A 24,769-nucleotide genomic window follows, 5' to 3' on the forward strand; every position below is an offset into this window, starting at 1 on the left:
CGTGCAATCACCCCCAACACAAATGAAAAGGCTGATGAGCTCGTTAGACAAGAACAGAGGATAAGCATCGATGAATTGGCAGGGCGTGTGAACATCAGTCACGGTTCGGGTCACACCATAATTTATGAACATCTCGGTTATCGGCTCTTGGGTGCGCAATGAATGCCCAAGATTTTGAACCACCGCCAGAAGACGGAGAGGTTCGGCGCTGCCTTGACTCATCTAATCCGGTATCACAGTGAGGGTGACGACTTTTTGTCTGCAATTGTGATCGCGGTCGAATCATGGCGCCACTACTACGAGCCTGAAACACGACGGGAAAGCTTACAGTGGAAGCATTTGAATTCACCACCCCCAAAGAAATCAAAGGCCGTCATTTCTGCCAGAAAGGTGTTGACTGTTTTTCGATCATCAGGGGCCATTATTGATTGAATTTGCTAAACCTGGAGAGACTATCAGTTGTTTCCGATATTGTGAAACGTCGGATTGGCTGCGAATTGCAATCAAGAACAAACGATGTGGAACATTGATGAATGGGGTCATCTTGCTCAACGACAATGCCCGTCCCCACGTCGCTGATGTTGTTAACACAAAACTGGCAAAGTTCAAGTGGGAAACGTTGCGACATCCGCCACACAGCCCAGACCTGTCGCCTTGCTACTTCCACATTTTGGAGCATTTGAAATAACAGCTCAAGGGAACCAGATTCGTGTCGGACGATGACGTGAAAGAGTCAGTTACAGACTTTTTGAAGCAGTAACCCAAAGAAATTTATGAGACGGGAATCACGCGACTCGTTAGCCAGTGGGACAAATGTCTAAATGCTCATGGAGACTATTTTTAAGTAAGGTACCCCGTTTGTCACATATTCGCATTGGCTCACTTTCATTTGACTCGCCCTCGCATATTTTGCACAACTCCTGCTTTTTGTATGTGCTCTCTGTTGCGACTACAATTTCGGTGCGATTACTCACAATACACAAGAGAGAGAGAGAGAGAGAGAGAGAGAAGGGAAGGAGGAAAGGCAGTAAGGTTAACCAGACTGAGTCCAATTTGCTACCCTACACGTGGGGAGGGGAATGGGGAGTGAAAGAGAGAGAGAGAAAAGATGAGTCTATACCGCACTTTCACATGCACTAAGTTAGGTGTAGGATGTCTATAGTCGGGCACTCAAGTTCGTTGTTGCCTTCAGGTAGTGAAGAGGCGCTCGAACTGCTTTCTGGGCTAATGAACTGTGAGGCCAGCCTCTCAAGATCTTTGCTTCTGTAAATGGGCTGTTATCCAATCTATTCAGGGCACACTGGAGAGTATGACGTTGGCTGTCAAAGCGTGAATCCGCCATTCTAATACGATAGCTGTAGGAGTTGGTGAATCCTACTCCTACCCACAGCCGATACAGCAGTGTTGCGTCACGTCGTGAAAGTTTTGCTGGTAATTTAAGGTTCAGTGATGGGTCGAGGCTGCATAAACGACACTTGGTGTTCTGCGGAGTATGCCAGTAACTTAGCGGGATGGTAGGAGCGAGACTGCGAAGCTCTCTTGCAGCGTCCACTCTCGATAAAGGTATAAGCAGTGTCGGTGAGTCAGCCTGGGCACGTCGAGCAGCGTCACCGGCGAGGTGATTACCAACGATGCCACAATATCCCGGCAGCCACTGAAATATGATATCATGTCCTCGTTCAGAAGCGCAATGACAAGTTTCGTTGATTTTAGACACCAGCTGTTCATAATTGCCCCGTCGTAAACCTCACAAGCTCTGGAGGGCTGCTTTCGAATCACAAAATATTGCCCATTTGTTAGGCGGTTATTTTTCAATGTACTTGACAGCAGCACGAAGAGCGGCCAGTTCGGAACCCGCAGATGTCGTTACGTGTGAAGTCTTAAACTTGATGACGACCGATTGAGATGGTATAACAATGGCGCCCGTCGAATTTTCCGAGACGGAGCCGTCCGTGTAAACATGGATTCGGTTAGCGTATGAACAATGCAAAAGTTCCAATGTGATCTGCTTGAGAGCCGCGGTGGTCAGGCCAATACACAAACCGGTGACAGCTGTTCCTGCGCAATAAATTGTAGCAAAAGACAGCGTCATTGAGATTTTTCCCTGGCCGTTGCATATGTACAAAAATCTAAACAAGGTCCTTGAATGACGAAGTTTTATTAAAATATTTGGCCTCAACTTGCTCATTTACTAGCCTTTACATTTTTCATATCAGCAGCATGCACTGCTTTGCTGGTTTCAAACTGATGTAGTTCTAAAGTTCGTGTGATATTTGCTTTATCTGTTAAATAGACAGAACATGGAAGCAGTGATATCAGTTATTTCGGGCACAATTTTTGAGACGTACTAGTTTATTCTTTTATGAAAGAAATGCATATTTTACTTGTCTTGACAGTGCGTAGCGTTCAAGAATTAGTTTGGAGCATCTTTGGCAATGGCAATGCAGTTATTATTCGTGTATTGGATTCCTCGAAAAATTCTATAAGGAGGAGGCCGAACTGCAACGTGAGCCCCCTACGCCACTGGTCAAGGGCGAAGTCGTGTGCAACGCGGCCACCGAGAAAACGAAAACTGGCGACAAGGAGGACGAAGGAAGAAATGGAACTCGGAAATGGCGAGACGCGTTTTTCTCGCGCTCGGCGTCGTTCGTGAGGAGAGAGAGAAAATATGTCCGCGTGTATATCGGCGACCCGCGCAACGGTCACGGTCGCAATACCCCCACTTCGCTGCGGGAGGCTGGTCGTGTGGAGTATGTTTTCATCGCTTTCGGGAGTATACCCACGGTTTTCGAGTGGTTTGTTGTGTTCGGTGTGCGGAGCAAATCCCAGGCCGCTGGAGTGTTTGGATAAGACATATAGACGCCCGGCTTCTTCATTTTGTACCGTTCTTTCCTTTTGCCTTCTTTCTTTTTTTAATTTGTGTGCATTCTTTTCTTACTCTATATAGTTGCGTCAGCGTATAGCTCATTGCCAAGTTTCTTTCAAAGCCCAGTTCAAGGAGAGCATATTGTTTCATCTCTATATACACCATACATCATGAAGGCGTAATGTTTTTGACGTCCCTATGTGTGGGCTTTCGTCAATGCATCCGAATTACAAATCGGAACGTCTGAGTGCGTTGAAGCCTCAAAAGCAGCTTCCACTACTGTCCATACACATTCCCAAGCTGGTTACTCGTTCAAGTATCACCTCCTTCCTTTTCTTCTGCGGTCATCCTCCAAGGTCTGTAAGCTACTGTATGCAGCCTTAATTGTTTCTAGGTGCTAAAGAGGCTTTCGATAATGTCACCCACGAAGCCATGCTCAACGCCTTAGGCTTTATTAACCTAGCCGTCATCAGCCCCGCCCTGTTCCCGTCACGGCACCTGCGTCCGTCATGAGATTGCGTTTCTTCGCCGGTTTATCCTCAAACAGAGGATGCCGGCGACGTCAGTCGATGCTCTTAAATTGCTGGCGTCTCGTTTTTGAGAGGAAACCGGCGAGGAAACGCGATCTCATGACGGACGCGGGCGCCGTGACGGTGACGAGACGGGTATAATCAAGACTGTAGGAGGCAAGCCTTAGAAGTAGTAGGGCTTGGTGGCAGGATGTCTCTCTCTTTGCAGCTACTTACAAATGAGATCATTCTAGTTGCTCACCGAGGATCGCCCGACACCCCAGCATTACATCAGCCACTGAGTCCTTGAGGACAGAGTTGTGAGCCCAACGCCTTTCAATCTAGCCCTCATTCGACTGATTAACAACTCACCAAGCTCCGTTTGACTCTCTATCTACTTCAACGACATCTGTATTTGGACGTCAGGTATGACACGGCTTTAGCTTCGCTCTCGATCTGAAGAGGCAACCACCTAGACGCCATGCTACATCCGTAAACAAAGACTGGAGATGTACAGCTGTACACGGTGTTGTTTGCTTTATTCCTGCGGTACAGTTCACCTGTCGTATCCACCACCGGCAAAACTAACCTACGTGTAATTCAGAGTATCCAAACCCAAGCACATAGGACGTGCCTTGGCTTACCATGGAGCTGGCCAATGGCTGAAACTATTGTCATCGCTCAAGGCTACGCACTCACGACGCACATTCGACGACGAGGTATCGCTTCTGTGTCGGCTATGGTTAGTTGTCTTCACGAATACTTAGAGCGATGGTGCTGCGTGCAATATCTGCGGCTGTGAAGAGAACATCGAGCACTTATTGGACCACTGTCCTCTAAGACACAAATACAAACACTCTCCAAAGCATTGCGACGACTGAACGATTGGCCGCTGTCCGTGCAGGCAGGTGCTACTCGAGCACCGCCCCTATCGCTCATCGGCCCACAACGCAGCAGTGAAAGCCCTTTTGTGCTTCTTGATGGCAACTTTCCTGTCTGAACGCCTTTGACTGCGTGACACTGTCTGGGACGAGTGCACCGCGTCTTTCCTTCCTCTTTGTGTGTCTTTCCTTCTCTGTGTGTCTTTCTCTCTCTAATTTTTTTCTATTTTCCCGTTCCATTCCCCCAGCGTGGGGTTGCCATCCAGACGCTTTTCTGGTTAACATCGCAGCTTTCTCCCTTCCTTTTCTCCTCCTTCTTCTCTGTCCACCCATTGTAATCTCTTAACGAGAAGGGTACTTTAGTGCATTTTTTTACTGCTTGTTATTTCTCAAGGCATTGAACCTGCACTCGTAGTTACTAGTATACAGGTATATAAGTCAGCATGACAACCGTTAAGCTGAGCTAAAGAAACTGCCAGTGGGACGAGAGTGTCGCACATTCGTTTCTAAATGGTAGGTTGACTTTCTTGGCGACGCGCCTTATCCGCCTTCTTTCGGTCAAAATAATTGGCGCCACACAACACACCTGACAAAAGAAGAACAAAAGGAAACAAGCGCAGTTCGCATGCCCTATTGCATAAATTTTCACTTGTGTTTAAGCTCCGATGGATGCAAAGATGGCATCAGTGTTTCAACAGATGACTCTGATAGACCTAATATAGACCTTGGTTCGCTTTTCCTCGTCACCTTCAGGAAAACGCGACAACTACAACAACGGCAGACGCATACTGACCGCGCATATATGACCGCGCAATGACCGTGCATTAGCGCGGTCAATGACAATAGAGAATTTTAGATTAGGGGGCCTGAAAGCTTGCGTCCCCTCAACCAAAACTTTCTAATACCAGTGCGCGCGCACGCACGCACGCACACACAAGGCGAAGATATGCATGTGAGATGTGAAAAGGGCCCACATTAAACTATAGTGACGGTTCCGGGGCTTCACGCCATATCTACACTCAATCATGCAATAATAAAGTATATGACGCAACAGTTGCTTTCCAGGAGGTTCCGAAACGATAATTGCCATGTCAAGAGCGCAATGTAGATTCATCTATGCAAAAAAAAAAAACGGTACTGTCTCAAGCTGCTCTTGCGTAACGTCACAGCAAAGAAGAAAGAACTTAGAGTAGATAAACGCAGTTCTAATGAAACTTCTAAGTGTCTGGCTTTGTTAGGGTGACGCGTCGTAATAAAGTCAACGTGTCTTGGCCAAGAACTGGTTTAACTGTGGCAGTCACTTATTTTATTACTACCAGGTACGAAGACACTGATACTGTGCATTCATAAGCAAATTGTGCACTGACCATGGGCTATGAAGGACGCCGTAGCGGTGGGGTCCGTAGTCATTTTGATCGCATGTGGTTCTTTGACTCGTGTACATCCAACCCGCGGTACGCGAGCCTTGTTGCATTCCACATCTATCGGGCGCGGCCGCCGTGGACGGAAGACGAACCCGCGACCTCGCGCTCGGCAGCAGAGCGCCAGAGCCACTGAGCCACCGTTGCGGCAGTCCAAATTCATCCCCTTCCGTGTTATCTCCATTCCATAACTGCGCCATGACAAAAACTACGAAAGTAGCCTGGAATACGTAAAGACCAACTGACGACCAACGGCAGCTTGTTCTGTGCTACCCGAGGACCGTAACGCATAGATTACATATTTCAGCTTCAACAATAAAACTTAGCTCCCAAGACGCTGAAGTTTCTCGTTCTGTTCGCTATGTCCTTAAGAAGGTAAAATAAAAAGTGAGTGTTCAGCGTTGTCGTTGTTGAATCATTTGCTTCGTAGCAAGACTGGTGCACGCAGTATACACATCGCGTGGGCTTCAGAAAATATCAGAACGTGATCGTTACCGATACCAGAGTCCTCTGCCGATACCAAGGAGACCTAAATTTGAATTGCGATTTTTAGCTTCTTGTTACGTCGTGTTAATAGGCAGCATGCTACAAGCGATGCCAAGTGTATAATGGTTCATTGAACGCCGAAATATAGGCTCCCAACTTTCGTCGTGAAGTTAGCGAGCAAATAGCGAACTGACGTAGTGACGTCCCATTTTATCTATTCTCCCAGTCCACTTCAGTATGACCGAGAATAAGCTATGGTGGCTTGAAGGCGGCTCATGATAACGGTGAAGGAGGTTCTAAACAAATGCTTCCTTACTGTTTGCAGCTGCTGATCGTGCAAGCGACTGTATATTAGGGATGGTCAATTATGTTTTTATTCGATTAACAATTAGCCATCCATCACTTTAGCCTTTAATAGATTAATCGCTTTCGATGCAGGGTTTTTCATCGATTAATTGATAAATCTAATTTTTTTCGGGGCACTTCTAAACAGGTTGAAACACACTTATCTACTTTTGTAGAACCCTATTTTAATGTTTGAGAGGTGCAACCAAGTTTGAAGCACAAAGTCTGGAGGCGTTTGATAAAGGATAAAATTTAACTTTTTAAATACTAAATATACTTGGCAGTATTCACTTCTGACAATATAAACATTATATGTTATAATATGGTACTTAGAGCAGAATTAAATAAGGCGCCGGGCACTGGTGATGCGTGGCACTGGTGGCACTGGTGTACAGTACAGTTAAACAAGAACTAAGAAAAATGGCAGAAGTGAAAGCTGACGTCCAACTGAAAAACGCAAGAAATTTCAATAAGCACAAGGGAAGAGAAAATTACTGGCTTAGAATGTTAAGCCACATGCTCTTTTCTCAAGAGCGAAGGAAACGTCAATTAGCTGGGATGTTTGGGTGAAAGCGACACCTTCTTTGAATGGCCACAAAACCAGCAGGCGAGAATAGACGCTCGGACGCTACAGATCTACTGGAATCGACATGAACGCAATCGCTAGGTCAAATACTTGCTCCAAACCAGCGCGCATGCTTGCTGCGCCAGTGTCATTAGTGGACTGGCAATGGCACCGCGATCAAAGGCTGGGTTGCTATACTATGCCTTGAATTGCAAGGGCATTTCAAGACTGCAGTTGCGGGTGGCGTGTGGGGGAAGAGAGGGTAAGCACCGCTCGGCTCGGCATCACTCGGGACTCGGAAAAACAGTCCCCGACAGTCGCTCCACCACAGCCGCACTGTCACTGCTCGCGCACCGCCATTCCAGTACGATTTCAAAAATTTTCCCGCCACTCAAACTCTCGAAAATAATTAATCGAAGAGGATTCATCGATTAAGTCGATTAGATGAAAGGTGGACATCGATGAAGATTAATCGTTTTCCGGGATATATCTGATCGATTATTCATTCGTCGATGTTGCCAACCCTGCTATATATCCTCGCATAATTACGAACGTTGCCCGGTGTTCAATATTTTTCCGAAAGGATAACTTCCGAACTCAAAGAGATTTAAGGCTCCAGCAAGCAAACGATTCCATCCAAAACGACAAAGCTTCGTTTTCTCCCACATTATTCCGAACGTTCCTTCATAACAGGAAACTTCCATCGAGACAGCAACCTTGAGGTAGAAGCGTTAAGCCGCCGTCTGCGACGGAAACTGCGCTGGAATTTATTTTTATTAAGCGCGTTGCGAAACTAGACATTCTTTAGCGTTTACGTGTAGAGCGTTGTGCAAATTTGCCCCGCGTGCTTCTTGCGTAAGACTTCTCCTGCGACTTGCGTAACGCGTTGAATTCAAAGAGGCACTACAGCGACAGTGCAGAATCAATGGAAGGCATAGGCACGTTGCTACATCTGCACCGTCTAATATTACAACGTTAAAAACAAAAATAATAGAGATAACACTAAACCGCCCGATATCCATATATTATTCACCTCTTATGTGTGTATGCATCGGTACCACCAACGCCGCAGTTATGAACTGGTTGTACGCAGGTACTATAACTATCTCTAAAATTGCCTAATTTCATTTTATATGGTTAATTCTGCATGCCTTCTGAATCCATATCGTGCCTCGTTCTGATCAAGCACAACAAGAATGTAGAAAGAATGTCTCTTAATATTCTTATCCGCCGCTAACAAATCATTATCCTAAGTGTTCTGCTAATCGCGCAATGATGTATTCTACTTCACACGAGGAAATCAATTTTTGGTGACATCAATCGTCTAAAGTAATATAACTCTAGCATTTTGATCGAACGATATAAAATATAACGACATATAACTTAACCGGAAGATCCCTATATACGGGCCATCTTTGGTCGCCCTTTCACTGACGTTTAAACCGAACTGAAATAGTGTGTATAAAATGTAAGGCTAGCTTTCACTGCATCCGTCCGCTCCGAAAGACGTGACTTCTTATAGAAACCTCGAAAATAAATAAAATCACAGTGTTTTCTTATTCTTCTTTGGAAGTCATGGAACTAAACCTGCACTCAGGCCCAATATCTACGCCTACCGCAATCAACTAATGCCCGCACCGTCTCCGCCAAGGCTCCTCCTCTGAAACTAAACCATACGTATCTCTCGTTGTTCATGCATGCCTTCGAAAAACTTTAGAAGAATATTTCGAAAATACTTGAGCGCTCACATGCGGTCATAAAATGGTGCGCTTTTGCGTAAATTGCGTAATGCTCAAATCCCTTACACTGGCCCTAAGCCAAAACCTAATAACTTAAGCCCCATTGAAATGCCCGTTTGGAAACCATTCGCGGCCAGACATTGTGTATGAGAGGCAAATACCTTTTAGCAAGGCCGAAATTCAATAACTGCGGCGCGTATTAGGCTCTCGCGGGCGGCCATCGCAGGTTTGTCCGTGGGCAATAGAATTGTCACCGACAGATTTCGCCAGGCGCACTGTGTCGAAAACACGCACGTGCCAGAGAAAGGCGCCGTCACGAAAAATGGCCTGTGCTGCGCAGAGAAGCACAGCATTGACGTTCGAGCTACCCCTCACCCTCCTCCCGCGAACCCATTCAGCGTAACGGTGGCGTTTTATCGCCGCGACGCTTCCGGCCCGCTATGGAAACGCGCTGCCAGCTCAGCTGATGGACGGATCGCCAAGCCATGCAATGCGGGAACAAGCGAAGGATCGGAGAAAGAGTGAGGGCAGCCGGAAAACAGCGCGGCTGACGAGGAAGCGTCATTTCCGGTCAAGTACCCCAGCACGGTGATCGCGGCGCTACGCGAGGACATCGATCCGCTATGTGCGTGCACGCACGCGTGCGCCATTTGCCGCGCTCACGCCGGATGCATGGCCCAAACACCATTCCTCCTCCTCCTCCAGGCAGCCTGCCTCAAGGTCGCTGCCGCCCCCCCCCCCCCCCCCGACGCACCCGCAAGAAAGTCGCGGCCGGAACCCCCTGCGGTTTCCGCCGTAGATTGGCCCGACCGAACCCTGACGCGTCGCCCACTGCCGCGCGCCGGGCCACGCCGGAGCTGACCGCTCCGCCGTGCTTTACTTATTGATATCATGGCCAGATGCGGATCCCAATAGAAGGCGCGCTATGCGCCAGCCCCGATAACCAAGTCGCATACCGAGCTCGCTGCTGTGAGCCGCAGTATGCATGAGCGAGCTTCTGGCGAACTGGATCCACGCAGCGCTTGCAGAAAGGATTTCAACGGGGACTAATCTTTTTGTCAAACACGTTCGGTCGTCCTATTTGCACTAATGCTCAATTTTAATTCACGTCCCCGTATCAAAGCTCTCTAGCTAAAGAGGCCACCGAGTAAGTGTCCGTCGAGACCGTTATGTGTGCTTAGCTGGTAAGCAGTCAACAAATTCCTAAAGATGCGCATAGCAAGCGCGGTGCGACGCGGGATAACAAGCTTTTGGGGCCGGGCGACAAAGGCGTTACTTGCAGATGAGTGCACGCTGCGGCACGCAACTGAATTTTATTACTGGTGCACAAGACGCAAATTCAGAAACTTACTGCTTGAAAATAAACATAGTGTATTTAAATCACAGCGCATCGCATACGCATATGTATATTGTATTTACAACGATACGCTGTGAAATAAGCAAAGCTGCCCCGGAATTTTTCTCAACTACGGGACTCGGCTCTCGTCTGTAGCGCTCATACTCGGTCTGCGTGTTTGACGTGCCTTTCTCTTCTCCTTCCCTACTTTGTCTCTCCTCTTCAAGTGCGTGAGTGTGGTGCTTTCTTCGGGAGACAATAGCCAGTGTGATTCTCTTTCTCTCTACGTGACCTTTATATGTTTTCATTATTATTATTAATTTAGTGCCTTTTCAATGCAATGTGCAGGAACTTTCTTTATTTTTTAACCGGAGAGTTGCAAAGGCTGAAAAAGAAATGAAAAAATGGAGGACACTTGAGGGCCCTAGTTTAGGAAATACATGGCGGTGAAAAATATTCTCAGTTGTAAAGGAACTAAGCGAAGCTCAAACAATTTGCAATGCAGTCCTCTGGTGTAATGATTTCGGCGGGGTCTGTTGTCGGTCATTACCGCGGGGCTTCCTAGCGGGCGCAGCGACTTCGCCCTATCAGTAGTCGTTTATCTCAACGGCCCCAAAGTTTGCACTCCTTCTTGACGGCGTGAGTAAGAATTTCGAGATCTTCTTAGAGACGGCCATATCCGGCGTGCAAAATTTCGCCCCTGTGAAGCCAGTTGTGTCGTTTACAACAGAATCAAAACTGCAGAATATAGTTGCTGATTCAGCTAACAACTTCACAGGAAAGTCCGTGGCAGCGACGCTTTTCCTGATAGTTACACTGCAGAAGATAGTCGGTGAAGTGGTGAAAATAAGGAAAGCTTAAGCCCAAACCTTTGGTATGCCGCGTGTAATACTTCCATAAGCTACTTATTAACTTTTGTACATTCGGCGCTTTCGCAATGAATTGCATTATCCGATTCCGCGATGAACGGCGTGTTTGCGACGCAGATACTCCGTGTCTTCCATATCGTCATGTGAGGCCAGCGCTTCGAACACTTGTGTCCACTGTGGCAAGCTAGAACTTAACAAGCCCTATGATTCACTTAGGTTTTGTGTAATGTGAATGCAGCACTGCGAAGCACAAAATAATAAATGCGGCTAACACTCTTTCAAGTAAAAAAAAAGCACGCACTTATTCATCGCTTATTGATTGGCGTATGATTGATTAAAGCCTCCGCTCTACAGCACAATGATTTTCCTGCACGCTACCACCATCCGGGTTGCAGTGACGTCGTTGCACTTCCCTCGGACAGTGAAGTCGCAGATAGACGCGCAACTGCAGCGACTTTCGGGGGTAGGACCCCTTGATTTTCTTGTCGGCTGCCTTTCGAGTCGAGAAAACGTTCCGCTCGGACGGCATGAAAGCCTGAATGACGCAGCATTATCGCCTATTGGTCCACCGCCTTTCCATGAAGGAGCGTGCATACACCGCGCGGAACGCTGCATCAGGCACTTCCGAGAAAGCGAGTGACACTGGTGAAACGTCTGGCCTGTGCGGCTCCAGCGAAACCAACGCTTGGATCATGTGACGATTCTACTCCGATTCTTTTCGTTTCTGCGTTTCGACAGTGGTCCGAGCGGCGCTCCACCTACCTTATCACCACAATCGACGGGCAGTGAAGAGTGTATGCGACGAAAATAATAGAACGAAGGAAAGGAATCGCTGTATTATACAGGCCCAGAGTCCACTTGCGTGAAGAATTTCGCCCATTATCAATATCACCGTAGGGTGAAAAGCTTCGCGCCAGTGACGGTAAGTTGCCACAGGCTAAGTTCTCGAGATAAAAGTGTCACGCCTTAGCATATGCGGTTTAGCCGAAACTTGTTACCAGCGCCTATTCGAAATCACGTCCCTTTGACAATCTACAATTGCGAATCGGACGCGCTAGCCACTCGGCTATCGCCCAACATTTAGCTCGATAATCTAGGCAAGGCTTTAAGCTCCACAAGGACTCTGAGAGCGGTGGCGTCTCTGCATGTGTTTCGGAGGCCACAACGTTCAATACTGTAGTGGACGAGGATGATGTGTGCATCGCAAAGTTGTTCTTCGGAACGGTGGCTGCTCTCGCAGATGATCTCACACTAATTGAGTTCAGCGGAAAAGAATCACTGAAGTCCGATGATCCTTATTTTCCTATTTACTTTCTATATGGTCGGCGTAGCTACGCGTCATGGAATATTATACTTTAAGTATTCAGCATGAATGATGACGCTTTCTTCGCACTTTGCACATAGTGAAGTAAAAACCAATTAGTGCAGCCAATTGTTAAGTAATATAAATATGCTGCCACGATTAGGGCACAAAGATAAGCTATTCCGCCGTGAAATTCGCATACCAATCGCAGCGCAATTCTCACTTCCTGCGTAGATCCTGATGATCGCACTCATCCTTAAACTACGTGCATTAATGCGGCCTTCACTGGTGCAGCATACGAATCAAACTCATCTCGGAGGTTCCCAAGGAAGTGAGTAATCTTCAGGCGAATACGGCCATCCGCGATTGATTCCCCGCTCGGAGTTCCATCAGGCAGATTGCTGCACGTGGAGATCTACTTTTCACGGCGTCAAAAGGTCATTCAACACACGTTCACTGCACGCACAGATTTAGCATTAACGAAGTCGGAAGCCCAGCCTCAGGCGCAAACTCGCCCGTTTGACGGGCCAATTTACAAGTCAGTGATAAACATGTGAAGTACGCCAACACTAACATAAGCCCATTTACCCCTAGAGCAATGACGTTTTTGCAACACCCTTTCGTAAATATTACTTTCAATGTTTGTTTGTTTTTTCACCCTGCATGTAGCCGCTTTCCTGTAGCGCCACCAGGAATCACCCTGCATGCAAAATTTAAAGCGTGAGTGCGAGACCCACGGTATGTGTCCAAAACGTTTGCACTCTCGGATGTCGCACAAAGACTGGACTCCAGCGAATGCTGATCAATGAGAGAGCCGGACGGTGTGGCATATCTGGCATATATTGCTCCCGATCTATAACGTGTGGAATGAGAGACAATAAAAAAGAGAAAGTGCAGAAACCATGCACTGTGGGAATCGGTGTAAGCGAGGCTCCACCAATTCCCACAGGCAAGACGAAACGGCACATGTCGATAATTGACATCGCCGCGAACTATCGTCGACGAATGCGCCCCGCAACCATCAGCCAAGGCGGCACAGAAACGCGACACAGCTCCATTACCGACCACCTTAACCTTCGAACCCCACAGTGCTCTCGCGCGAGAGCACGTGCGTCTAACGGAAACTGGCGCGCACTTGTGCTTTTGCGCACGCACCAATTGTCTCAAAGAGCTACTTGGCGTTGGCACGAATTATGCGCACGGTTGGTGGCCAAATGGTTCAAAGCATCGAGGATGTTGCGCTGGGAGGCCGAGGTTCGATCACACCATCGGACACGTGTAGTTACGTTCTGCGCGAGAGCTATTCGGCAAGACAGCAGTAGCAGCGGTGATAAACGGCCGGGAGGGTTCGCTAAGAAAGCTCCTCTTTAAAAACAAGAAATATGAGACAAGCAAAAGCAGCGTACATGCATATAAACGCATGCGAATGCACTCCTTGGGTACTTTCTCCTTTCAGCCTTTGTTGCTTTATTCTTTCCTTTCCCTATAACGCTCCGATTCCTTTTGAATGCTTGCGTGATTGCCGGATTTTCTGAACTTCATTCTGCCAGTCTCGCACCATTTCATAAACAACTCTCAGCGTTAACACTTACACTTTCGAGCGTTTACACTCGCAATAACAGCTACGCTACAAAGGTCACTCATGCTCTTAAAACAAGCACAACGACGTGACCTGGAGAAACTCTATACACTCAGGCCGTCTGGCTAGGTCAAAAAACGTGTTTGTAACGCGCAACGCCGAAACAATGATCCCAAGTGGTCTGAGGCCATTCATTTTAAGCACGCGTCTCGAGGGATGCCTAAAGTGCTGTTTAAAACCAGTCCGTGAGGCAGTGCAGCGTTTCCAAGCACAAATTACGTACGCTACCTACCTAACAACGAGAATCCGAAGCGCCCAACTAGTATACAAGCGAAATTTACTTCCGTCTTTCATCTGTTTTGCTGAACAAAATGTGGCGTGCGGAATTAACCTGTCAGTGAAAGTCTAATCCGCCGGCCTTAATATATTGTGTGAGCGAAAATTAGACCTCAGATATTAATTAAATGTTTCCTCTGAGCTTGGCCCGTACGGTACGTACACACTCGGATACAGAGCTAATAAGGAAAATCTTATTGACGGTTCCGAAGGCTTTCTGGACTATATATATATATATATATATATATATATATATATATATATATATATATATATATATATATATATATGTATGAGAAAAAAAGACATCTATGGAAGCTTTTCTGTAATTGGGTCGCTAGACGTGGGACGCCGAACGCAGCGTCCTAATGCTGAGATAAGCGCTAGACGTTCTGGTCGAGGTCAGCAAACAAGCGCGGTGCGCAGGCCCCATTAAGAAAGACGTAATCAGTTTAGCGCAGAAGAAGCGCGTCAACACGAATCTTGGTGGCCCGTAGTTCGTGGACCAAAACAGATGGCCCACTATACGGACCTCGAACGTGGGAAAGGCTGCCTGCATGTAGCGCTGGTTGGGTAAAACTTGTCCAAGCCCACCAGAGGAGTAAACAGAGTGAGTACATAGGCGCGAGCCTCCATATATCGAAGCTCGAATAGGCTCGGCGGCAAAGCCGTCTCCCACGCTGCGCACAGCTTTGGTATGCGTGAAAGTGCATGCCTGTAATTTTCTCAGAGCCGGCGACGGTACACGGTTGTGGCACGCATCGAAAGATATTTAGATCTACTCGAATGTGGTGTTGCTTATTCTTACTTATTTATTGCTTATTTACTGCTTATACTGCTTATTTACTCCAGTCGCAGTGCCTTTGGCGAGGTATCATGCCCTTTAAAGCAGCACGAAGACCTTAAGTCAGGGCCAGCGTCAGGTTGCCAACGGACGGAGTCAAGGAGAGTCCAGAGGAGGTCGAGTGCAGGCGACGAGTCTGCACGTACTGCATGTGCGAGTAATCCCGTGCGTGTAGCTGACTGAAATTTTTGCAGGAATACTCTTGCCACCGATATCTGTCATATGTCAGTTTGTAATCAGATCGTGCTCTATATCGAACCCTGGATAAGCAACAAATGCGCTGCCTTTCAAAAAGATATCCGTTACTTGTCTTACAATGACGCTGGAGGCGCACAACCATTGCTGTTATATGAAGTCGTCGAAACCCCCAGACGTGCTTCTTCAGTGTTTCTAGCTTTAGTTCTTTCAATACAGTAATTTCAAGATCTCTCTTTAGTGTTTTAAGCTTCCTTTGTTCGGGCTTGTACAGTTCTAGGGTTGCCGGAGCCGCCATCTCGAGGAAGCACCATAAGAACGTCCTGTTTCTACGACTGCATGAGACGTAGGCTATGGCTACTGGGATAGTTGATGATGCGTTAAAATTTGGTACCGGTATGACCCTGGTGCATCCGTTGTGCCATCAAGGTCACCATCAACGCCTTCAAAAAGCGTCGCTCATTCTTTTCAGCAGATGATTTCTCTGCAGAAGGCCCAATGGCTTGACTGAGCGGAGAGAAGAAAGCATTTACTAAAATGACCGAACGAAACGGGATGGATACGCGTGCGAGGCCTGCAAAATCGCCGCAACTGCAAATATGTCGATTTGAAATAAAGATAGGCCTCCAGTGACGTTTCAGTCACAATTCCCGAATACTCAGGGGCAAATTAAGCTGCAAGAGAATAAATATTAAACAACATTGAATAGCTCGCTTAAGAGTATGGGAGGTAAGATGTTCGTTTCATTCCATCGTTCCATCACCATTTGCTGCATGAACACGAGCGGCTTCGCAGTGCACATCCAACAGCCAGTATTTATTTGGCGGACACAAAAGGCCATTCATTGCGTGATTGGCACCCGTGAGAAGCCTTGTATGGAATGGAACAATGGATAAGGAGACAAATGTGTAACTCTGTCAGCCATGCATCCTGAAAGAGTCCAGAGCAGCCGCTATGCATGTACACAGCCGCTCCCGCAGCTGGGCGAAACGAGTGCACAGAGCCGTCGGAACGCTCGCCGCAAATCAGATCGCAGGACATGTTCGCGTTTCGAAAGCTCGTAGATGAAACTGCCTGCATGCCATCAAAGGTCTGTCCATAAGCACGCCCTCAACGGGGCCACATATCGGACAAAAAAGAAAACGAATAAAATTCATAACATGATCGTCGATAGTATGTCTGCGTCGACAGAGAAAGATGAGAGTGCATGAGTCGCGAGTACGTATGAACGGCATTGAGTCTCTGAATTGTAAATAGAGCGCGGATTTAGGCCCTCCTTTCGTCACCAATCGGCTTATGCTGCAAATAATCCCCTTGTTTTCCTTTCGTCTTCGTTCATATTGAGGCCTCGCGCTGACCTCTAATCTACGACGCTGGCTCAGCAAACAGTTCAATATATGTGTTTCCTGGGCTTTGTCCCTTTCTGAAACGAGGTATTAAAGACGTATTTGCACTGCTCGGCACACGCAGTTTACTTGTGTCGCGCGGCTTAAATTACAGTTTCCTGATCAGTTTGACACGAGAGAACGTTAAAAAATAAATAAAACAACTTGTGCCCATTTTTATCCTTAGGGTTGGTTGCATTTGATATCCGTTTTTCTTACGCTTTATATTAATTACTTCAACTCCAGTTAATAGTATTTACTGTTGTAATAATATGGTGATGGCAAATTACGGCAAATTCGGGGCGCTATAACGTAAAACTCAGGAATGTAAGTAAGAATCAGGAACACCTTAGACTTCTGTCAAGCAAAGGACCAGGCAGGATTCCGTAAAGGATACTCAACAATAGACCATATTCACACTATCAATCAGGTGATAGAGAAATGTGCGGAATATAACCAACCCTTATATACATTGATTATGAGAAAGCGTTTGATTATGTCGAAACCTCAGCAGTCATGGAGGCATTACAGAATCAGGGTGTAGACGAGCCTTATGTAAAAATATTGAAAGATATCTATAGCGGCTCCACAGCCACCGTAGTCCTCCATAAAGAAAGCAACAAAATCCCAATAAAGAAAGGCGTCAGGTAGGGAGACACGATCTCTCCAATGCTATTCACAGCGTGTTTACAGGAGGTATTCAGAGACCTGGATTGGGAAGAATTGGGGATAGGAGTTAATGGAGAATACCTTAGTGGCAGGCGAGTATTCTACCACTGAACCACCGACGCTGTTCCGTGGCGCGTGGGTGTGCATGTTCTGTCGTCATATGACAACCCTCAAGAAACGCGTCGCTGCCTGGACCTGCGGAAATGGCTACTCTTGGAGTCGGCGCGGAGGATTCGCCAAAACGGGAAAGTTCGCCGATATTTTCAATCATTCTTTTTTTTTTTTTACGTGTATGGTTCATATTGTCTAGTCTCCCCCTACCCCCTTTTGTCAAGCAAGAAAGTGCGAAGTGGCGCCTAGTAGCGATTCCTGTCGTGTGTAAAAGTGGGCAGCGGTGCAAGCTAAGCGTTTATAGTATACGACGGCAGCAGACCACGATGTTTACGAAACACTCGGCGACCTAAAACGGTTCTCTGCACACGTGGTCGTCTGTAATTTTTGCGCTAAAACACGAGGCACGCGCACAGGGGACGTTTCCCGATTCGGAGGTAATATTTAAGCGTCACGAAAAGTATCTTCATCGTAGCACAAGAGGCCAAGAAGAACTTCTGCGTAGACTTTGTGATGGTGACGATGATCCGCTGTTTAGCAATATGAAACCTTATAGTCACAACTTCTGATTGGTACCGTCGCGGAAGAGAATTATCATTGTAAAATTTATAAGACGAGAGGGGAGATAAAAAAGTTATGCATATCCCGCGCACCGTGGGAATCGATGTAAGCGAAGGTTTCTGTGCTAATTGTTTTGCTTTACGATAATTAGCTGTGATGGTGAAGGGGAAAGCTTAATTTCTTCAGCGTTTAGTTTAACCACGAGAGTTTTGAGTTGATGTTAAACGTTACCTTGTGCGCCCCACTGCTGTTTGTGTGCGTAGTACAAAGAACACACAGGGAGAGCAGTTTGCTTGAGGTGTGGTAGCGCGCCATATTTCATAATCCCTGAGAAGGTTGAGCTTTGCCATTGCCTCACACGGCACATCGCATCGTGGCAGAAGTATCAAACTTGAATTGGATTATGGGGCTGCACGTGGCAAAACCATAAACGGATTATGAGGCAGGCCGTAGTGGCGGACTGCAGAATAATTATGACACCGGGATGTTCTTTAACGTGTCCCATATTCTAAATGCACGTGCATTTTCTATTTCGCCCACGTGGAAATGCGGCTGCCGCAGCCGGAATCGAATCCACGTCCTCTAACAATGCGATAGCCGCAGAGCTACCGCGGCGGGCACAGAAGTGTTTATTTGACGGTCGACCGCTTCCGTAGTGTCGCCTGAACCCTGGGGGCTGTTTAATTAGTGCGGCTCTGCTTTTCTGCACGCCCTGCGTAACTTGTCCGCTTGACATATTTGCATGGGGTTTGTTTTTCAGAAATAGCAGGAACGTATTCTACCGTACCATGAACATAGTCTTATCCAGTTTCCCCGCTGTCGTATAGTAGTAGGTTGTTACGGGCCTTCTGACGTCACCCCTTCGCCTCCTTGTATGGGTACAAGGAGCCGAAGTGAGGTCGTAAAGAGGAGACCAGCGGCGTGCTCGGGGATTCGGGTTGAATGAAGGGATCGCGCACTCACGTGCAACGTTGACCCGAGCGCAGTTTTCTTTTTAGGCATAGTTGAAGAGATGGCCCGCAGAGCACAGTGTGTTCCAAGATTATTCTATTTATGCAAAAGTATTTACGTGCAAGAGGACCGTGATTCAAATCCCGGTGCCGCGCAATTCTCCACCGGAAAATTAAAAAAAAAACCGTGTGTTGAGAAAATTGCACAAACAGGCCTGGAGTGCGGCCTGATCCCGGTGACCAGAACCGGTAACGCACTCTCTCACCAGAGCAGGATTGGCCACCCTGGTGCAGTACTTGGCCACAACCTCCTATATGAATACAACAATCGAACCCCGGCCCTCAGTCCCCAGCAGCCGCGAAGCAACTGACCACGGCGGCGGTCAGATCTGTGACGCTGCAGAGGGTGCTAAGAATACCTGGCTCCGGACAGGCCGCCATTGGAATCTGAACCTGGCAACGTTTAACGTTAGAACGCTATCTAGTGAGGCGAGTCTAGCAGTGTTATTGGAGGAATTAGAGGGTAGTAAATGGGATATAATAGGGCTCAGTGAGGTTAGGAGGACAAAAGAAGCATATACAGTGCTAAAAAGCGGGCATGTACTGTGTTACCGGGGCTTAGCGGAGAGACGAGAACTAGGAGTCGGATTCCTGATTAATAAGGAAATAGCTGGTAACATACAGGAATTCTATAGCATTAACGAGAGGGTGGCATGTCTTGTTGTGAAACTTAATAAGAGGTACAAAATGAAGGTTGTACAGGTCTACGCTCCTACATCTAGTCATGATGACCAGGAAGTCGAAAGCTTTTATGAAGACGTAGAATCGGCGATGGGTAAAGTCAAAACAAAATACACTATACTGATGGGCGACTTCAATGCCAGGGTAGGCAAGAAGCAGGCTGGAGACAAGTCAGTTGGGGAATATGGCATAGGCTCTAGGAATAGCAGAGGAGAATTATTAGTAGAGTTTGCAGAACAGAATAATATGCGGATAATGAATACCTTTTTCCGCAAGCGGGTTAGTCGAAAGTGGACGTGGAGGAGCCCGAATGGTGAGACTAGAAATGAAATCGACTTCATACTCTGCGCGAACCCTGGCATCATTCAAGATGTAGACGTGCTCGGCAAGGTACGCTGCAGTGACCACAGGATGGTAAGAACTCGAATTAGCCTAGACTTGAGGAGGGAACGAAAGAAACTGGTACACAAGAAGCCAATCAATGAGTTAGCGGTAAGAGGGAAACTAGAGGAATTCCGGATCAAACTACAGAACAGGTATTCGGCTTTAACTCAGGAAGAGGACCTTAGTGTTGAAGCAATGAACGACAATCTCATGGGCATCATTAAGGAGTGCGCAATAGAAGTCGGTGGTAACGCCGTTAGACAGGAAACCAGTAAGCTATCGCAGGAGACGAAAGATCTGATCAAGAAACGCCAATGTATGAAAGCCTCTAATCCTACAGCTAGAATAGAACTGGCAGAACTTTCTAAGTTAATCAACAAGCGTAAGACAGCGGACATCAGGAACTATAATATGGATAGAATTGAACAGGCTCTCAGGAACGGAGGAAGCCTAAAAACAGTGAAGAAGAAACTAGGAATAGGCAAGAATCAGATGTGTGCGTTAAGAGACAAAGCCGGCAATATCGTTACTAATATGGATGAGATAGTTCAAGTGGCTGAGGAGTTCTATAGAGATTTATACAGTACCAGTGGCACCCACGACGATAGTGGAAGAGAGAATAGCCTAGAGGAATTCGAAATCTCACAGGTAACGCCAGAAGAAGTAAAGAAAGCCTTAGGAGCTATGCAAAGGGGGAAGGCAGCTGGGGAGGATCAGGTAACAGCAGATTTGTTGAAGGATGGTGGTCAGATTGTTCTAGAGAAACTGGCCACCCTGTATACGCAATGCCTCATAACCTCGAGCGTACCGGAATCTTGAAAGAACGCTAACATAATCCTAATCCATCAGAAAGGAGACGCCAAAGACTTGAAAAATTATAGACCGATCAGCTTACTGTCCGTTGCCTACAAAGTATTTACTAAGGTAATCGCAAATAGAATCAGGAATACCTTAGACTTCTGTCAATCAAAGGACCAGGCAGGATTCCGTAAAGGCTACTCAACAATAGACCATATTCACACTATCAATCAAGTGATAGAGAAATGTGCAGAATATAACCAACCCTTATATATAGCTTTCATTGATTACGAGAAAGCGTTTGATTCAGTCGAAACCTCAGCAGTCATGGAGGCATTACGGAATCAGGGTGTAGATGAGCCATATGTAAAAATACTGGAAGATATCTATAGCGGCTCCACAGCCACCGTAGTCCTCCACAAAGAAAGCAACAAAATCCCTATTAAGAAAGGCGTCAGACAGGGAGATACGATATCTCCAATGCTATTCACAGCATGTTTACAGGAGGTATTCAGAGGCCTGGAGTGGGAAGAATTGGGGATAAAAGTTGATGGAGAATACCTTAGCAACTTGCGATTCGCTGATGATATTGCCTTGCTTAGTAACTCAGGAGACCAATTGCAATGCATGCTCACTGACCTGGAGAGGCAAAGCAGAAGGGTGGGTCTGAAAATTAATCTGCAGAAAACTAAAGTATTGTTTAACAGTCTCGGAAGAGAACAGTAGTTTACGATAGGTAGCGAAGCACTGGAAGTGGTAAGGGAATACATCTACTTAGGGCAGGTAGTGACCACGGATCCGGATCATGAAACTGAAATAACCAGAAGAATAAGAATGGGTTGGGGTGCGTTTGGCAGGCATTCTCAAATCATGAACAGCAGGTTGCCACTATCCCTCAAAAGGAAAGTGTACAACAGCTGTGTGTTACCAGTACTCACATATCGGGCAGAAACCTGGAGGCTTACGAAAAGGGTTCTGCTGAAATTGAGGACGACGCAACGAGCTATGGAAAGAAGAATGATGTGTGTAACGTTAAGGGATAAGAAAAGAGCAGATTGGGTGAGGCAACAAACGCGGGTAAACGACATCTTAGTTGAAATCAAGAAAAAGAAATGGGCATGGGCCGGACATGTAATGAGGAGGGAAGATAACCGATGGTCACTAAGAGTTACGGACTGGATTCCAAGGGAAGGGAAGCGTAGCAGGGGGCGGCAGAAAGTTAGGTGGGCGGATGACATTAAGACGTTTGCAGGGACAACATGGCCACAATTAGTACATGACCGGGGTAGTTGGAGAAGTATGGGAGAGGCCTTTGCCCTGCAGTGGGCGTAACTAGGCTGATGATGATGATGATGATGACCTTAGTATCTTGCGATTTGCTGATGATATTGCCTTGCTTAGTAACTCAGGGGACCAATTGCAATGCATGTTCACTGACCTGGAGAGGCAAAGCAGAAGAGTGGGTCTAAAAAATAATCTGCAGAAAACTAAAGTAATGTTTAACAGTCTCGGAAGAGAACAGCAATTTACAATAGGTAGCGAGGCACTGGAAGTGGTAAGGGAATACATCTACTTAGGGCAGGTAGTGACCGCGGATCCGGATCATGAGACGGAAATAATCAGAAGGATAAGAATGGGCTGGGGTGCGTTTGGCAGGCATTCTCAGACCATGAACAGCAGGTTGCCACTATCCCTCAAAAGGAAAGTGTACAACAGCTGTGTGTTACCAGTACTCACATATCGGGCAGAAACCTGGAGGCTTACGAAAAGGGTTCTGCTGAAATTGAGGACGACGCAACGAGCTATGGAAAGAAGAATGATGTGTGTAACGTTAAGGGATAAGAAAAGAGCAGATTGGGTGAGGCAACAAACGCGGGTAAACGACATCTTAGTTGAAATCAAGAAAAAGAAATAGGCATGGGCCGGACATGTAATGAGGAGGGAAGATAACCGATGGTCACTAAGAGTTACGGACTGGATTCCAAGGGAAGGGAAGCGTAGCAGGGGGCGGCAGAAAGTTAGGTGGGCGGATGACATTAAGACGTTTGCAGGGACAACATGGCCACAATTAGTACATGACCGGGGTAGTTGGAGAAGTATGGGAGAGGCCTTTGCCCTGCAGTGGGCGTAACTAGGCTGATGATGATGATGATGATGACCTTAGTATCTTGCGATTTGCTGATGATATTGCCTTGCTTAGTAACTCAGGGGACCAATTGCAATGCATGTTCACTGACCTGGAGAGGCAAAGCAGAAGAGTGGGTCTAAAAAATAATCTGCAGAAAACTAAAGTAATGTTTAACAGTCTCGGAAGAGAACAGCAATTTACAATAGGTAGCGAGGCACTGGAAGTGGTAAGGGAATACATCTACTTAGGGCAGGTAGTGACCGCGGATCCGGATCATGAGACGGAAATAATCAGAAGGATAAGAATGGGCTGGGGTGCGTTTGGCAGGCATTCTCAGACCATGAACAGTAGGTTGCCACTATCCCTCAAAAGGAAAGTGTACAACAGCTGTGTGTTACCAGTACTCACATATGGGGCAGAAACCTGGAGGCTTACGAAAAGGGTTCTGCTGAAATTGAGGGCAACGCAACGAGCTATGGAAAGAAGAATGATGGGTGTAACGTTAAGGGATAAGAAAAGAGCAGATTGGGTGAGGGAACAAACGCGAGTTAATGACATCTTAGTTGAAATAAAGAAAAAGAAATGGGGCATGGGCAGGACATGTAATGAGGAGGGAAGATAACCGATGGTCATTAAGGGTTACGGACTGGATTCCAAGGGAAGGGGGGCGTAGCATGGGGCGGCAGAAAGTTAGGTGGGCGGATGAGATTAAGAAGTTTGCAGGGACGACATGGCCACAATTAGTACATGACCGGGGTAGTTGGAAAAGTATGGGAGAGGCCTTTGCCCTGCAGTGGGCGTAACCAGGCTGATGATGATGATGATGAGGATGATGATGATGATTATGATTATGATGATGATGATGATGATATTGATGATGATGGACGTAAAGCTATTCCAATTTGTTTTTATTCTAATCTCCTGACGTCAAATTTGGGTAACCGACGACGAAAGCATCGAGCGGTGACCCGCAGGGATGTCTGAAACGACCCATCAAACGCTCTACTCGTTTATAGGAGGTCACTTTTGTTTGCTCTAAAAACGAATAACATTGCCTACAGTGAGTGCCTTGTCCTATCTAATTGGCTGACAAGAGGCGAGGAGCACGCTTAAGTGGAGAGGGATTCTATGGGGCTGAGCCAGCGCACTGAGAATCGGCAGCCGGGAGAAGAGGGTGGTGTCGGCGTTTGCGATTGGTCCGCTTTCCCTTACTTGGCTTGAGCTGGCTGGTCGAAAATCGCGGCGGCAGGCAACGGAAGGTTAAGAATGCCGTTAAAACGGATCCTCTGGAAAGAAGAGTTGGCAGAGCGACGTCGTAAACGTGCCGAAAGTGCTTGAAAACCTTACACGGACACGCAAGAAGTTTTATTGTACGCAAATAAACCCAGCCTCTCCGGGAGGTGCGATTAGCCAGTGCCTGAGAGGTCGGCGGCAGCCATCTTTTATTCCTTTCGGAACGGGGTAGCCTGCGGCTATTCAGAAAGAAAATCAGTTATGTTCGGCAAATTAATTAATGCATCTTGAACGCATACGTGCACGTCACTTTGACGCGGTGAGTTTTCGCGGTTTTGTGACGTCGCGTGACAGGCAAGTGAAGTGGATGCAGCACGAAAACTTTTTATCAATAGCGGAGGGTTAATGGCTAAAAGGCGTCGAATCAGATATAACAATTTTTTTTGCTCGGTTCAATGATGCCTAATCAGTCTGTATGCGTCATATCATATGGGGGAGCTATCGCGGTTTTCATGACGTCGCGTGGCAGACAGGC

This window comes from Dermacentor andersoni, chromosome 1 (genome assembly GCF_023375885.2).
Source record: "Dermacentor andersoni chromosome 1, qqDerAnde1_hic_scaffold, whole genome shotgun sequence".
Taxonomy (NCBI): domain Eukaryota; kingdom Metazoa; phylum Arthropoda; class Arachnida; order Ixodida; family Ixodidae; genus Dermacentor; species Dermacentor andersoni.